Source organism: Triticum dicoccoides, chromosome 4B (genome assembly GCF_002162155.2).
Source record: "Triticum dicoccoides isolate Atlit2015 ecotype Zavitan chromosome 4B, WEW_v2.0, whole genome shotgun sequence".
Lineage (NCBI taxonomy): Eukaryota > Viridiplantae > Streptophyta > Magnoliopsida > Poales > Poaceae > Triticum > Triticum dicoccoides.
Genome location: NC_041387.1, coordinates 100,498,057 through 100,511,857, shown reverse-complemented (window position 1 = coordinate 100,511,857; position 13,801 = coordinate 100,498,057).

Here is a 13,801-nt window from a genome sequence, read left to right as displayed (position 1 = left end):
GAAAACTTTCGGAGCCGATGCACGCGACGTGGTCAACAAATGTGTAGGGTGCCAGCTCTTTGTCAAACAAAGCCACATGCCAGCCACAGCCTTAAAAATAATCTCGGTAACATGGGCGTTCGTTGTCTGGGGACGGGACATGGTTGGATACCTCCGTCAAGGAATTGGCAAGAAGAAATATCTTCTAGTCATGGTCGACAGGTTCACCAAATGGATAGAGGCAAATCTCGTGGCATCGGCAAAGGCCCAACCAGTGATCAACTTTATCTCTGGGGTGGTGCACCATTATGTTGTACCTCACAGCATAATCACAGACAATGGGTCCAACTTCATGGTCGAGGAGGTAAAGGAGTGGTGTGCCAAGTAACATTAAGCTTGACTATGTTTCCGTCTACTACCCCTAGACAAGCGGGTAGTAGAATGCACCAATGTATTAATCCTAAGTGGCATAAAACCTCGCCTGATTTGATCTCTAGAGTAAGTCGATAACAAATGGGTCGAGGAGCTTGACTCCGTGCTATGGGGATTGTGTACCACACCCAACCGATCCCTAGGCTATACACCATTCTTTATGGTTTATGGCCCTGAGGCCATACTACCAAGTGACATCATTCATGATGCACCTTGAGTACGTCTTTACGAGGAATGAGAGGCCAAACAAAGCCGGTAGGATGACCTTGATGCATTGGACGAGGGGCGAGATGTTGCCAAAGCACGATCCGCCTTCTATCAGCAACAGGTACAGCACGATCAGAATTGTGAGGTCCAGGAAAAGGTGTTCAACATCGATGGTCTAGTCTTACGAAACCACCCAGAGAAACCAAGCTAGCATAAACTGTCAGCACGCTGGGTTGGGTCATTCGTTATTGACAAAGTACTCACTGGAGGAGTATATCGGGTTAGCACAGTCCAGGAGAACCTCCTAGGGACAAACTCATGGAATGTTGCCCTGCTTCGTCGGTTCTGCGACAAGATAATCAATATCTCAGTTTTTCTTGTTTTTAAAGTTTTTTCCTCGGTATTTTTATTCGGACAAAGTTAGATTCGATGTATCGTACTCTTAATAGCTTTTGTCTTCTCGTGACCCTTTCCGAATAATATGACATGCATGATGTAGCTCATGGTCACACATTGTATGTCATCAAGTTGAACCGGGGGCTCTTCAAGGCATCTCAGGAGAAACACCTGGGATCTATTAAATAATCTGAAAACCATATGATACACCGTGTGCCTTCAAGTCGAACCGGGGGCTCTTCGAAACACCTCGAAAAGGATACCTCGGGTCTATTAAAGTATCTGGTAGCCCCATGGCACAATATCGATTCGATGCGTGCCCAACCTTCTAACTTCGTTATAAGCCATAATATGCATCAATTTTGACTTGAAACCTTTGCGAAGCTAGGTCGCCTGGCTCCTATGTGTTACGTTCCCACATGTTCAGTTAACGGTGGAATGGGAGAACCTCTATGATTGTTACTTCTAGGGTCTTCTTGTAAAATACCTAAGGTGGGAGAAGCCAAAAGCTAGTGTGAGTGCATATAGTGCCCTCTCTGTGGTTTTGGAGTGCTGAGGACAAATGGGTTAAGGGACTAATATGTTTGTGAGTGTACACAGGATATATAGTCCCTGAAGATTTTGGTTTGACCAAGAAAGACGACCCCTAAAACGTATATGTACATTGAAGAAATTGGTGCGCCCTTTGAAGAAATTAAAGTGAAGAACTAGGAGCTTGAATCCACAATCCCCTTCATTGATACCTGATGCATAACTAGATAGTTCTGATGTAATTCTTGTTGAGTACTTTTGTACTCACGATTGCTTAATTATGTTTTTGCAAAGGAGACCACCGCCTCACTAGTGGTTTCTATGTTGAGTTCGATGTTGGCCGAGTAGCTTCGATCTCAGACAGCAGTATGGTTCCTTTGGGAGGGTCGTCGTAGATTTTCAGGCTCCTCCAACCATTTTCAGTAGTTATTTGTACCCAGACATGTTATGCTTACATTGTTACTTGTATGCCTTGTATGTGAAGGAAATATGCCCTAGAGGTAATAATAAAGTTGTCATTTTATATTTCCTTATATCATGATAAATTTTTATTATTCATGCTAGAATTGTATTATACCGGAAACTTGATGCATGTGTGGATACATAGACAAAACACCGTGTCCCTAGTAAGCCTCTACTAGACTAGCTCGTTAATCAAAGATGGTTAAGTTTACTAACCATAGACATGTGTTGTCATTTGATGAACGGGATCACATCATTAGGAGAATGATGTGATGGACAAGACCCATCCGTTAGCTTAGCATATTGATCGTTCAGTTTTATTGCTATTGCTTTCTTCATGTCAAATACATATTCCTTCGACTATGAGATTATGCAACTCCCGGATACGAGAGGAATACCTTGTGTGCTATCAAACGTCACAACGTAACTGTGTGATTATAAAGATTCTCCACAGGTATCTCCGAAGGTGTTTGTTGGGTTGGCAGAAATCGAGATTAGGATTTGTCACTCCGAGTATCGTAGAGGAATCTCTGGGCCCTCTCGGTAATGCACATCTTAAGAAGCCTTGCAAGCAAAGTGAATAATGAGTTAGTTACAAGATGATGTATTACGGAACAAGTAAAGAGACTTGGTGGTAACGAGATTAAACTAGGTATGTGGATACCGACGATCGAATCTCGGGCAAGTAACATATCGAACAAAGGGAATAATGTATGTTGTCATTACGGTTTGACCGATAAAGATCTTCGTAGAATATGTCGGATCCAATATGAGCATCCAGGTTCCGCTATTGGTTATTGACCTGAGAGGTGTCTCGGTCATGTCTACATAGTTCTTGAACCCATAGGGTCCGCGCTTAATGTTCAATGACGATTTAGTATTATATGAGTTATGTGATTTGCTGACCGAATGTTGTTCGGAGTCCTGGATGAGATCAAGGACATGACGAGGAGTCTCTAAATGATCGAGAGGTAAATATTGATATATAGGATGATGGTATTCGGACACCGGAAGTGTTCCGGAGGGACCGGGTACATATAGGGTCACCGGAAGGGGTTCCGGGCACCCCCGGCAAAGATATGGGCTTAATGGGCCAAGGGAGGGATAGACCAGCCCACAAGGGGCCGGTGCGCCCCTCCACCAGGCCGACCAGCCCTAGGGAAAGGAAAGGGGGGAGGGCAAGTCCTTCCTTCCTTCCCCTCCTCAAGGGAGAAAGGAAAGGGGGGCGCCACATCCCCCTTCCTTCCCCTGGATACAAGGAAGGGGGTCGAACTAGGGCAGGATCCCAAGTGGGATTCAGCCCCACTTGAGGCACCCCTTGGCCTCTCCCCTCTCCCTCACACCTATATATATGAGGAGGGGCGCACCTAGAACACACAACTTCAATTGTTAGCCGTGTGCGGTGCCCCCCTCCACAGTTTACACCCTCGGTCATATTCTCGTGGTGCTTAGGCGAAGCCCTACGTGGATCACATCACCATCACCGTCACCATGACGTCATGCTGATGGAACTCGCCTGCTCCCTCAACATGTTGCTGGATCAAGAAGGCGAGGGACGTCACCATGTTGAACGTGTGCAGAACTCGGATGTACCGTATGTTGGATACGCGATCGGCGGAGCGCAAAGAAAGTTTGACTACATCAACCGCGTTGTGAAACGCTTCTGCTTTTGGTCTACGAGGGTACATAGACATACTCTCCCCCTCGTTTCTATGCATCTCCTAGATAGATCTTGCATGAGCGTAGGAAAATTTGTGAAATTGCATGTTACGTTTCCCAACAGTGGCACCATGAGCCAGGTCTATGCGTAGATGATATGCACGAGTAGAACACAAAGAGTTGTGGGAAGTGATAGTCATACTGCTTACCACCAACGTCTTATTTTGATTCAGCGATATTGTGGGATGAAGCGGCCTGGACCAACCTTACATGTCCACACACATGAGACCGGTTCCACCGACAGACATGCAACTTGTTTTGCATAAAGGTGGCTGGCGGGTGTCTATTTATCCTACTTTAGTTGAATCGAATTTGATTACGACCGGTCCTTGAAGAAGGTTAAAACAGCAAACTTGATGAAACATTGTTGTGGTTTTGATGCGTAGGTAAGAATGGTTCTTGCTAGAAGACCGTAGCAACCACGTAAAACTTGCAACAACAAAGTAGAGGGCATCTAACTTGTTTTTGCAGGGCATGTTGTGATGTGATATGCTCAAGACATGATGTGATATATGTTTTTTTGTATCAGATGATCATGTTTTGTAAAAGTTATCGGCAACCGGCAGGAGCCTTACGGTTGTCATGGAATGCAAACGCCATGTAATTGCTTTACTTTATCACTATGCGTTAGCGATAGTTGATACGTCTCCAACGTATCTATAATTTATGAAGTATTCATGCTATTATATTATCTGTTTTGGATGTTTATGGGCTTTACTAAGCACTTTTATATTATTTTTGGGACTAACCTATTAACCGAAGGCCTAGCCCAAATTGTTGTTTTCTTGCCTATTTTGGTGTTTCGGAGAAAAGGAATATCAAACGGAGTCAAAACCGAATGAAACCTTCGGGAGAGTTATTTTTGGAACGGAAGCAATCCAGGAGACTTGGAGTAGACGTCACGGAAGCTTCGAGGTGGCCACAAGGTAGGGAGACGCGCCCTACCTCCCTGGGCGCGCCCCCACCCTCGTGGGCCCAGCGTGGCTCCCCTGACTGACTTTTTTGTTCTACGCTATTAGTGACTTTGGAGTGACTCTTTGTTGCATGTTGAGGGATTGTTATATGATCCAGTTATGTTATTATTGTTGAGAGAACTTGCACTAGTGAAAGTATGAACCTTAGGCCTTGTTTCCTAGCATTGCAATACCGTTTACACTCACTTTTATCGCTTGCTACCATGATGTTTTTATATTTTCAGATTACAAATACCTATATCTACCATCCATATTGCACTTGTATCACCATCTCTTCGCCAAACTAGTGCACCTATACAATTTACCATTGTATTGGGTGTGTTGGGGACACAAGAGACTCTTTGTTATTTGGTTGCAGGGTTGTTTGAGAGAGACCATCTTCATCCTACGCCTCCCACGGATTGATAAACCTTAGGTCATCCACTTGATGGGAAATTTTCTACTGTCATACAAACCTCTGCACTTGGAGGCCCAACAACGTCTACAATAAGTAGGTTGTGTAGTAGACATCAAGCTCTTTTCTGGCGCCATTGCCAGGGAGGTGAATGCTTGAAGGTATATCTTTAGATCTTGCAACCGAATCTTTTAGTTTCTTGTTTTATCACTAGTTTAGTCTATAAAAGAAAAGTACAAAAAATGGAATTGAGGGTACCTCATACGCTTCATCTTTTAAATATCTTTTGTGAGAATGATGGAAAGGAAAAGTGTGCTCAAGTATTAGAAGAAGAATTACATAGAATGCTTGGCATAAAATATGTGAATGATGAGCATGATTGCAATGTTGTTAGTATGAATTCTTTGGATACCCATGATGCTAATGATATGCAAAGCCACAAGCTTGGGGATGCTATGTTTGATGAATATGATATTTTTTGTCCCCCAAGTTTTGATGAGCAAATTATTATGATGAAAGCATGCCTCCTATTTATGATGATTATATTGATGAAAGTGGGTTTGGAAGAATGTCAACTTAAGGAAGTAATGATCCCACTATTTTGGAGGATGTTGAATATTATTGTGATAATTATGAAAGTGGATTTGGAGAGGTCATGACTTTATTTAGTGATGAATCCACTATTTCGGAAGAGGTTCCAATTGATTATGAGAACAAAGTTGCTATCTATGATGATTATTGTGATGACTTGTATGCTATTAAGAATAATGATAACCATGAAACTTGTCATCATGATTTTAGTTTTCAATTGGATTATGCCTCACATGATAATTATTTTGTTGAGTTATCTCCCACTACTATTCATGAGAAGAAATTTGCTTATGTGCAGAGTAGTAAATTTTCTATGCTTGTAGATCATGAAAAGAATGCTTTATATGATAGTTATATTGTTGAATTCATTCATGATGCTACTGAAAATTATTATGAGGGAGGAATATATGCTTGTAGGGATTGCAATAATATCAAGTTTCCTCTCTATGTGCTTAAAGTTTTGAAGTTATGCTTGTTTAGCCTTCCTATGCTAGTTGATTATTGTTCCCATAAATTGTTTGCTCACAAAATCCCTATGCATAGGAAGTGGGTTAGACTTAAATGTGCTAGTCATATACTTCATGATGCTCTCTTTATGTTTCAATTTTTATCTTTTATGTGAGCATCATTGTCATCATCATGCCTAGCTAGAAAGGCATTAAAGAAAAGCGCTTGTTGGGAGACAACCCAATATTTACCCTTACTGTTTTTGTGTGTCCACATGATTATGATACTGTAGTAATCATGTTTTATAGCTTTTGTTTCAATAGTGCCAAGTAAGACCTTTAGGATAGCTTACGGTAATAGTTGTGTTGATCCTGCTGAAAAACAGAAACTTTTGCACCCAGTAAATTACTTTTGATAATTCACAGAAACGTGCTTTTGATCTGGATTGGTACACAAATTTCTTAGGTTTTCCTAATTTTTTAGAATTTTTGGAGTTACAGAAGTATTCGAGAGTTACAGATTACTACAGAGTGTTCTGTTTCTGACAGATTCTGTTTTCTATGTGTTGTTTGCTTATTTTGATGAATCTATGAGTAATATTGGAGGGTATGAACCATAGAGAAGTTGGAATACTAACGGAGCTTACGAGTTCACAACAGTACCTAAGTGGTGGTTTTATTTTCTTATACTAACGGAGCTTACGAGTTTTCTGTTAAGTTTTGTGTTGTGAAGTTTTCAAGTTTTGGGTAAAGATCCAATGGACTGTGGAATAAGGAGTGGCAAGAGCCTAAGCTTGGGGATGCCCAAGGCACCCCAAGGTAATATTCAAGGACAACCAAGAGCCTAAGCTTGGGGATGCCCCGGATGGCATCCCCTCTTTCGTCTTTGTTCATCGGTAACTTTACTTGGAGCTATATTTCTATTCACCACATGATATGTGTTTTGCTTGGAGCATCATTTTGTTTTATTTTGTTTTGCTTGCTGTTTAAATAAAATACCAAGATCTGAAATTCTTAAATGAGAGAGAGTCTTCACATAGCTACATAATTATTTAACTACTCATTGATCTTCACTTATATCTTTTTGGAGTACTTTGTCATTTACTCGTGTGCTTCACTTCTATCCTATGAGTAAATGGTTGAATGAGTTGAATGTCATAAATCTGAAATTATATATGTTTCATATGCTTATCCCATGGAGAGTAATGACTTCACATCTAAGAAGTAGAAGTGGTAAATTTATTGAAGGTTAGCAAACTTTGTATTGGTCACTTGAACAATTCATGAAAGAATGTTGAAGGAAGAGAGATTTCACATATAAATATACTATCTTAGACATCTTCTATGATTGTGAGCCCCATTAATTATTTTCAAACCTGAGAAAATTAGTTCAAATTGGACAAGGAAGACAACATAATGAGTTATGCTTGGGTATATTTGTATAGAAGTTATATTGTTATAGATCCTCCAACATGTGGTGCTTGCTATTTAGAATCTTTTGCTAGCCAAATATCTGTACTAATCAGGAATACTGCTTGTGCATCCAAATCCATTGAACCAAGTTTCTTCCATGAGTGTCCACCATATCTACCTGTATGCGGTTTTTACCTGCCGTTCCAAGTAAATTTGCATGTGCCAAACTCTAAACCTTCAAATAATAATCTATTTTGTATGCCCGAATCGCTCATGTAGCGACTAGGGGTTGTCAGTATCTTCCATGCTAGGTGGGTTATGTTGGAAATATGCCCTAGAGGCAATAATAAAAGCATTATTATTATATTTCCTTGTTCATGATAATTGTCTTTTATTCATGCTATAACTGTATTATCCGGAAATCGTAATACACGTGTGAATACATAGACCATAACATGTCCCTAGTGAGCCTCTAGTTGACTAGCTCGTTGGTCAACAAATAGTCATGGTTTCCTGACTATGGACATTAGATGTCATTGACAACGGGATCACATCATTAGGAGAATGATGTGATGGACAAGACCCAATCCTAAGCATAGCACAAGATCGTGTAGTTCGTTTTGCTAGAGCTTTTTCAATGTCAAGTATCTCTTCCTTAGACCATGAGATCGTGTAACTCCCGGATACCGTAGGAGTGCTTTGGGTGTACCAAACGTCACAACGTAACTGGGTGACTATAAAGGTGCACTACAGGTATCTCCGAAAGTGTCTGTTGGGTTGACACGGATCGAGACTGGGATTTGTCACTCCGTATGACGGAGAGGTATCTCTGGGCCCACTCGGTAATGCATCATCATAATGAGCTCAAAGTGACCAAGTGTTTGGTCACGGGATCATGCATTATGGTACGAGTAAAGTGACTTGCCGGTAAAGAGACTGAACGAGGTATTGGGATACCGACGATCGAGTCTCGGGCTTGTAACGTACCGAATGACAAAGGGAATAGTTTACGGGGTTGTTCGAATCCTCGACATCGTGGTTCATCTGATGAGATCATCGAGGAGCATGTGGGAGCCAACATGGGTATCTAGATCCCGCTGTTGGTTATTGCCCGAGAGCCGTCTCGGTCATGTCTACGTGTCTCCCAAACCCGTAGGGTCTACACACTTAAGGTTCGGTGACGCTAGGGTTGTATGAATATGAGTATGCAGCATACCGAATGTTGTTCAGAGTCCCGGATGAGATCTCGGACGTCATGAGGAGTTCCGGAATGGTCCGGAGGTAAAGAATTATATATAGGAAGTGGTATTTCGGCCATTGGGAAAGTTTCGGGGTCACCCGGTATTGTACCGGGACCACCGAAAGGGTCCCGGGGGTCCACCGGGTGGGGCCACCCATCCCGGAGGGCCCCAATGGCTGAAGTGGGGAGGGGAACCAGCCCATAGTGGGCTGGTGCGCCCCCCTTGGCCCACCCCCTACGCCTAGGGTTGAAACCCTAGGGTGGGGGGGCGACCCACTTGCCTTGGGGGGCACTCTACCCCCCTTGGCCGCCGCCCCCTTGGGAGATTGGATCTCCCAGGGCCGGCGCCCCCCCCCTGGGGGCCTATATAAAGGGAGGGGGAGGGGGGCAGCCGCACCCTGAAGTCCTGGCGCCCCTCCCCCTGCTACACCTCTTCCTCCTCTGTCACGTGCTTGGTGAAGCCCTGCCGCAGTGCTGCTGTTCCACCACCACCACGCCGTTGTGCTGCTGCTGGAGCCATCATCATCAACCTCTCCTTCCCCCTTGCTGGATCAAGAAGGAGGAGACGTCATCTGCTCCGTACGTGTGTTGAACGCGGAGGTGTCGTCCGTTCGGCGCTAGGATCTCCGGTGATAGGATCACGACGAGAACGACTACTTCAACCCCGTTCTTTTGAACGCTTCCGCTCGCGATCTACAAAGTGGTATGTAGATGCATCTCATTGACTCATTGCTTAGATGAACTCATAGATGGATCTTTGTGAAACCGTAGGAAAAATTTTAATTTTCTGCAACGTTCCCAACAGTGGCATCATGAGCTAGGTCTATGCGTAGTTCTCTAATGCACGAGTAGAACACAATTTTGTTGTGGGCGTAGATCTTGTCAACTTGCTTACCGCTACTAGTCTAATCTTGCTTCAGCAGTATTGTGGGATGAAGCGGCCCGGACCAACCTTACACGTACGCTTACGTGAGACCGGTTCCACCGACTAACATGCACTAGTTGCATAAGGTGGCTGGCGGGTGTCTGTCTCTCCCACTTTAGTTGAAGCGGATTTGATGAAAAGGGTCCTTATGAAGGGTAAATAGAAGTTGACAAGATCACGTTGTGGTTATTCGTAGGTAAGAAAACGTTCTTGCTAGAACCCAATTGCAGCCACGTAAAAGATGCAACAACAATTAGAGGACGTCTAACTTGTTTTTGCAGCAATTGTCTTGTGATGTGATATGGCCAGAAGTTGTGATGAATGATGAATGATATATTGTGATGTATGATATCATGTTCTTGTAATAGGAATCACGACTTGCATGTCGATGAGTATGACAACCGGCAGGAGCCATAGGAGTTGTCTTTATTTTTGTATGACCTGCGAGTCATTGAAGAACGCCATGTAAATTACTTTACTTTGTTGCTAAACGCGTTAGCCATAGAAGTAGAAGTAGTCGTTGGCGTGACAACTTCATGAAGACACGATGATGGAGATCATGGTGTCATGCCGGTGACGAAGATGATCATGGAGCCCCGAAGATGGAGATCGAAGGAGCTATATGATATTAGCCATATCATGTCACTATTATATAATTGCATGTGATGTTTATTATGTTTATGCATCTTGTTACTTAGAACAACGGTAGTAAATAAGATGATCCCTTACAAAAATTTCAAGAAGTGTTCCCCCCCTAACTGGGCACCGTTGCTAAAGTTCGTCGTTTCGAAGCACCACGTGATGATCGGGTGTGATAGATCCTTATGTTCACATACAACGGGTGTAAGACAGTTTTACACATGCAAAACACTTAGGGTTAACTTGATGAGCCTAGCATGTACAGACATGGCCTCGGAACACGGAGACCGAAAGGTCGAACACGAGTCGTATGGAAGATACGATCAACATGAGAATGTTCACCGACGATGACTAGTCCGTCTCACGTGATGATCGGACACGGCCTAGTCAACTCGGATTGTGTAACACTTAGATGACTAGAGGGATGTCTAATCTGAGTGGGAGTTCATTAAAATAATTTGATTAGATGAACTTAATTATCATGAACTTAGTCTAAAACCTTTGCAAAATATGTCTTGTAGATCAAATGGCCAACGCTCATGTCAACATGAACTTCAACGCGTTCCTAGAGAAAACCAAGCTGAAAGATGATGGCAGTAACTATACGGACTGGGTCCGGAACCTGAGGATCATCCTCATAGCTGCCAGGAAACAATATGTCCTAGAAGGACCACTAGGTGACGCTCCCGTCCTAGAGAACCAAGACATTATGAATGCTTGGCAGTCTCGTGCTGATGATTACTCCCTCGTTCAGTGCGGCATGCTTTACAGCTTAGAACCGGGGCTCCAAAAGTGTTTTGAGCAACACGGAGCATATGAGATGTTCGAGGAGCTGAAACTAGTTTTCCAAGCTCATGCCCGGGTCGAGAGATATGAAGTCTCCGACAAGTTCTACAGTTGTAAGATGGAGGAAAATAGTTCTGTAAGTGAGCACATACTCAAAATGTCTGGGTTGCACAACCGCCTGTCCCAGCTGGACATTAACCTCCCGGATGAGGCGGTCATTGACAGAATCCTTCAGTCGCTCCCACCAAGCTACAAGATCTTTGTGCTGTACTACAATATACGGGGGATGGTGAAGACCATTCCTGAAGTATTTTCAATGCTGAAGTCAGCAGAGGTTGAAATCAAGAAAGAACATCAAGTGTTGATGGTCAATAAGACCACTAAGTTCAAGAAGGGCAAGGGTAAGAAGAACTTCAAGAAGGACGGCAAAGATGTTGCCGCACCCGGTAAGCCAGTTGCCGGGAAGAAGTCAAAGAATGGACCCAAGCCTGAGACTGAGTGCTTTTATTGCAAGGGGAAGGGTCACTGGAAGCGGAACTGCCCCAAATACTTAGCGGATAAGAAGGTCGGCAACACCAAAGGTATATTTGATATACATGTAATTGATGTGTACCTTACCAGTACTCGTAGTAACTCCTGGGTATTCGATACCGGTGTCGTTGCTCATATTTGTAACTCACAGCAGGAGCTGCGGAATAAGCGGAGACTGGCGAAGGACGAGGTGACAATGCGCGTCGGGAATGGTTCCAGAGTCGATGTGATCGCCGTCGGCACGCTACCTCTACATATACCTACGGGATTAGTTTTAAACCTCAGTAATTGTTATTTAGTGCCAAGTTTGAGCATGAACATTGTATCTGGATCTCGTTTGATGCGAGATGGCTACTCATTTAAATCCGAGAATAATGGTTGTTCTATTTATATGAGAGATATGTTTTATGGTCATGCCCCGATGGTCAATGGTTTATTCTTAATGAATCTCGAACGTAATGTTACACATATTCATAGCGTGAATACCAAAAGATGTAAAGTTGATAACGATAGTCCCACATACTTGTGGCACTGCCGCCTTGGTCACATTGGTGTCAAGCGCATGAAGAAGCTCCATGCTAATGGACTTTTGGAGTCTCTCGATTATGAATCATTTGACACATGCGAACCATGCCTCATGGGCAAGATGACCAAGACTCCGTTCTCCGGAACAATGGAGCGAGCGACCAACTTGTTGGAAATCATACATACCGATGTGTGCGGTCCAATGAGCGTTGAGGCTCGCGGAGGATATCGTTATGTTCTCACTCTCACTGATGACTTGAGTAGATATGGGTATGTCTACTTAATGAAACACAAGTCTGAGACTTTTGAAAAGTTCAAGGAATTTCAGAATGAGGTAGAGAATCAACGTGACCGAAAGATAAAATTCTTACGATCGGATCATGGAGGAGAATATTTAAGTCACGAATTTGGTACACACTTAAGAAAATGTGGAATCGTTTCACAACTCACGCCGCCTGGAACACCTCAGCAAAACGGTGTGTCCGAACATCGTAATCGCACTCTATTGGATATGGTGCGATCTATGATGTCTCTTACCGATTTACCGCTATCATTTTGGGGATATGCTCTAGAGACAGCTACATTCACTTTAAATAGGGCACCGTCTAAATCCGTTGAGACGACACCGTATGAATTATGGTTTGGGAAGAAACCTAAGTTGTCGTTTCTAAAAGTTTCGGGATGCGATGCTTATGTCAAGAAACTTCAACCTGAAAAGCTTGAACCCAAGTCGGAAAAATGCGTCTTCATAGGATACCCTAAAGAAACCATTGGGTATACCTTCTACTTAAGATCCGAGGGCAAGATCTTTGTTGCCAAGAACGGATCCTTTCTGGAAAAGGAGTTTCTCTCGAAAGAAGTAAGTGGGAGGAAAGTAGAACTCGATGAAGTACTACCTCTTGAACAGGATAGTAGTGCAGCTCAGAAAAATGTTCCTGTGATGCCTACTCCAACTGGAGAGGAAATTGATGATGATGATCAAGGTACTTCTGATCAAGTTGCTACTGAACTTCGTAGGTCCACAAGGACACGTTCCGCACCAGATTGGTACGGCAACCCTGTCCTGGAAATCATGTTGTTAGACAACGGTGAACCTTCGAACTATGAAGAAGCGATGGCAGGCCCAGATTCCAACAAATGGCTTGAAGCCATGAAATCCGAGATAGAATCCATGTATGAAAACAAAGTATGGACTTTGACTGACTTGCCCGATGATCGGCGAGCGATAGAAAACAAATGGATCTTTAAGAAGAAGACGGGCGCAGATGGTAATGTCACCATCTATAAAGCTCGACTTGTCGCTAAGGGTTATCGGCAAGTTCAAGGGATTGACTACGATGAGACTTTCTCTCCCGTAGCGAAGCTTAAGTTGTCCGAATCATGTTAGCAATTGTCGCATACTATGATTATGAGATATGGCAGATGGACGTCAAAACGGCATTCCTTAACGGGCATCTTAAGGAAGAACTGTATATGATGCAGCCAGAGGGTTTTGTCGATCCTAAGAATGCTAACAAAGTATGCAAGCTCCAGCGATCCATTTATGGGCTGGTGCAAGCATCTCGGAGTTGGAACATTCGCTTTGATGAAATGATCAAAGCGTTTGGGTTT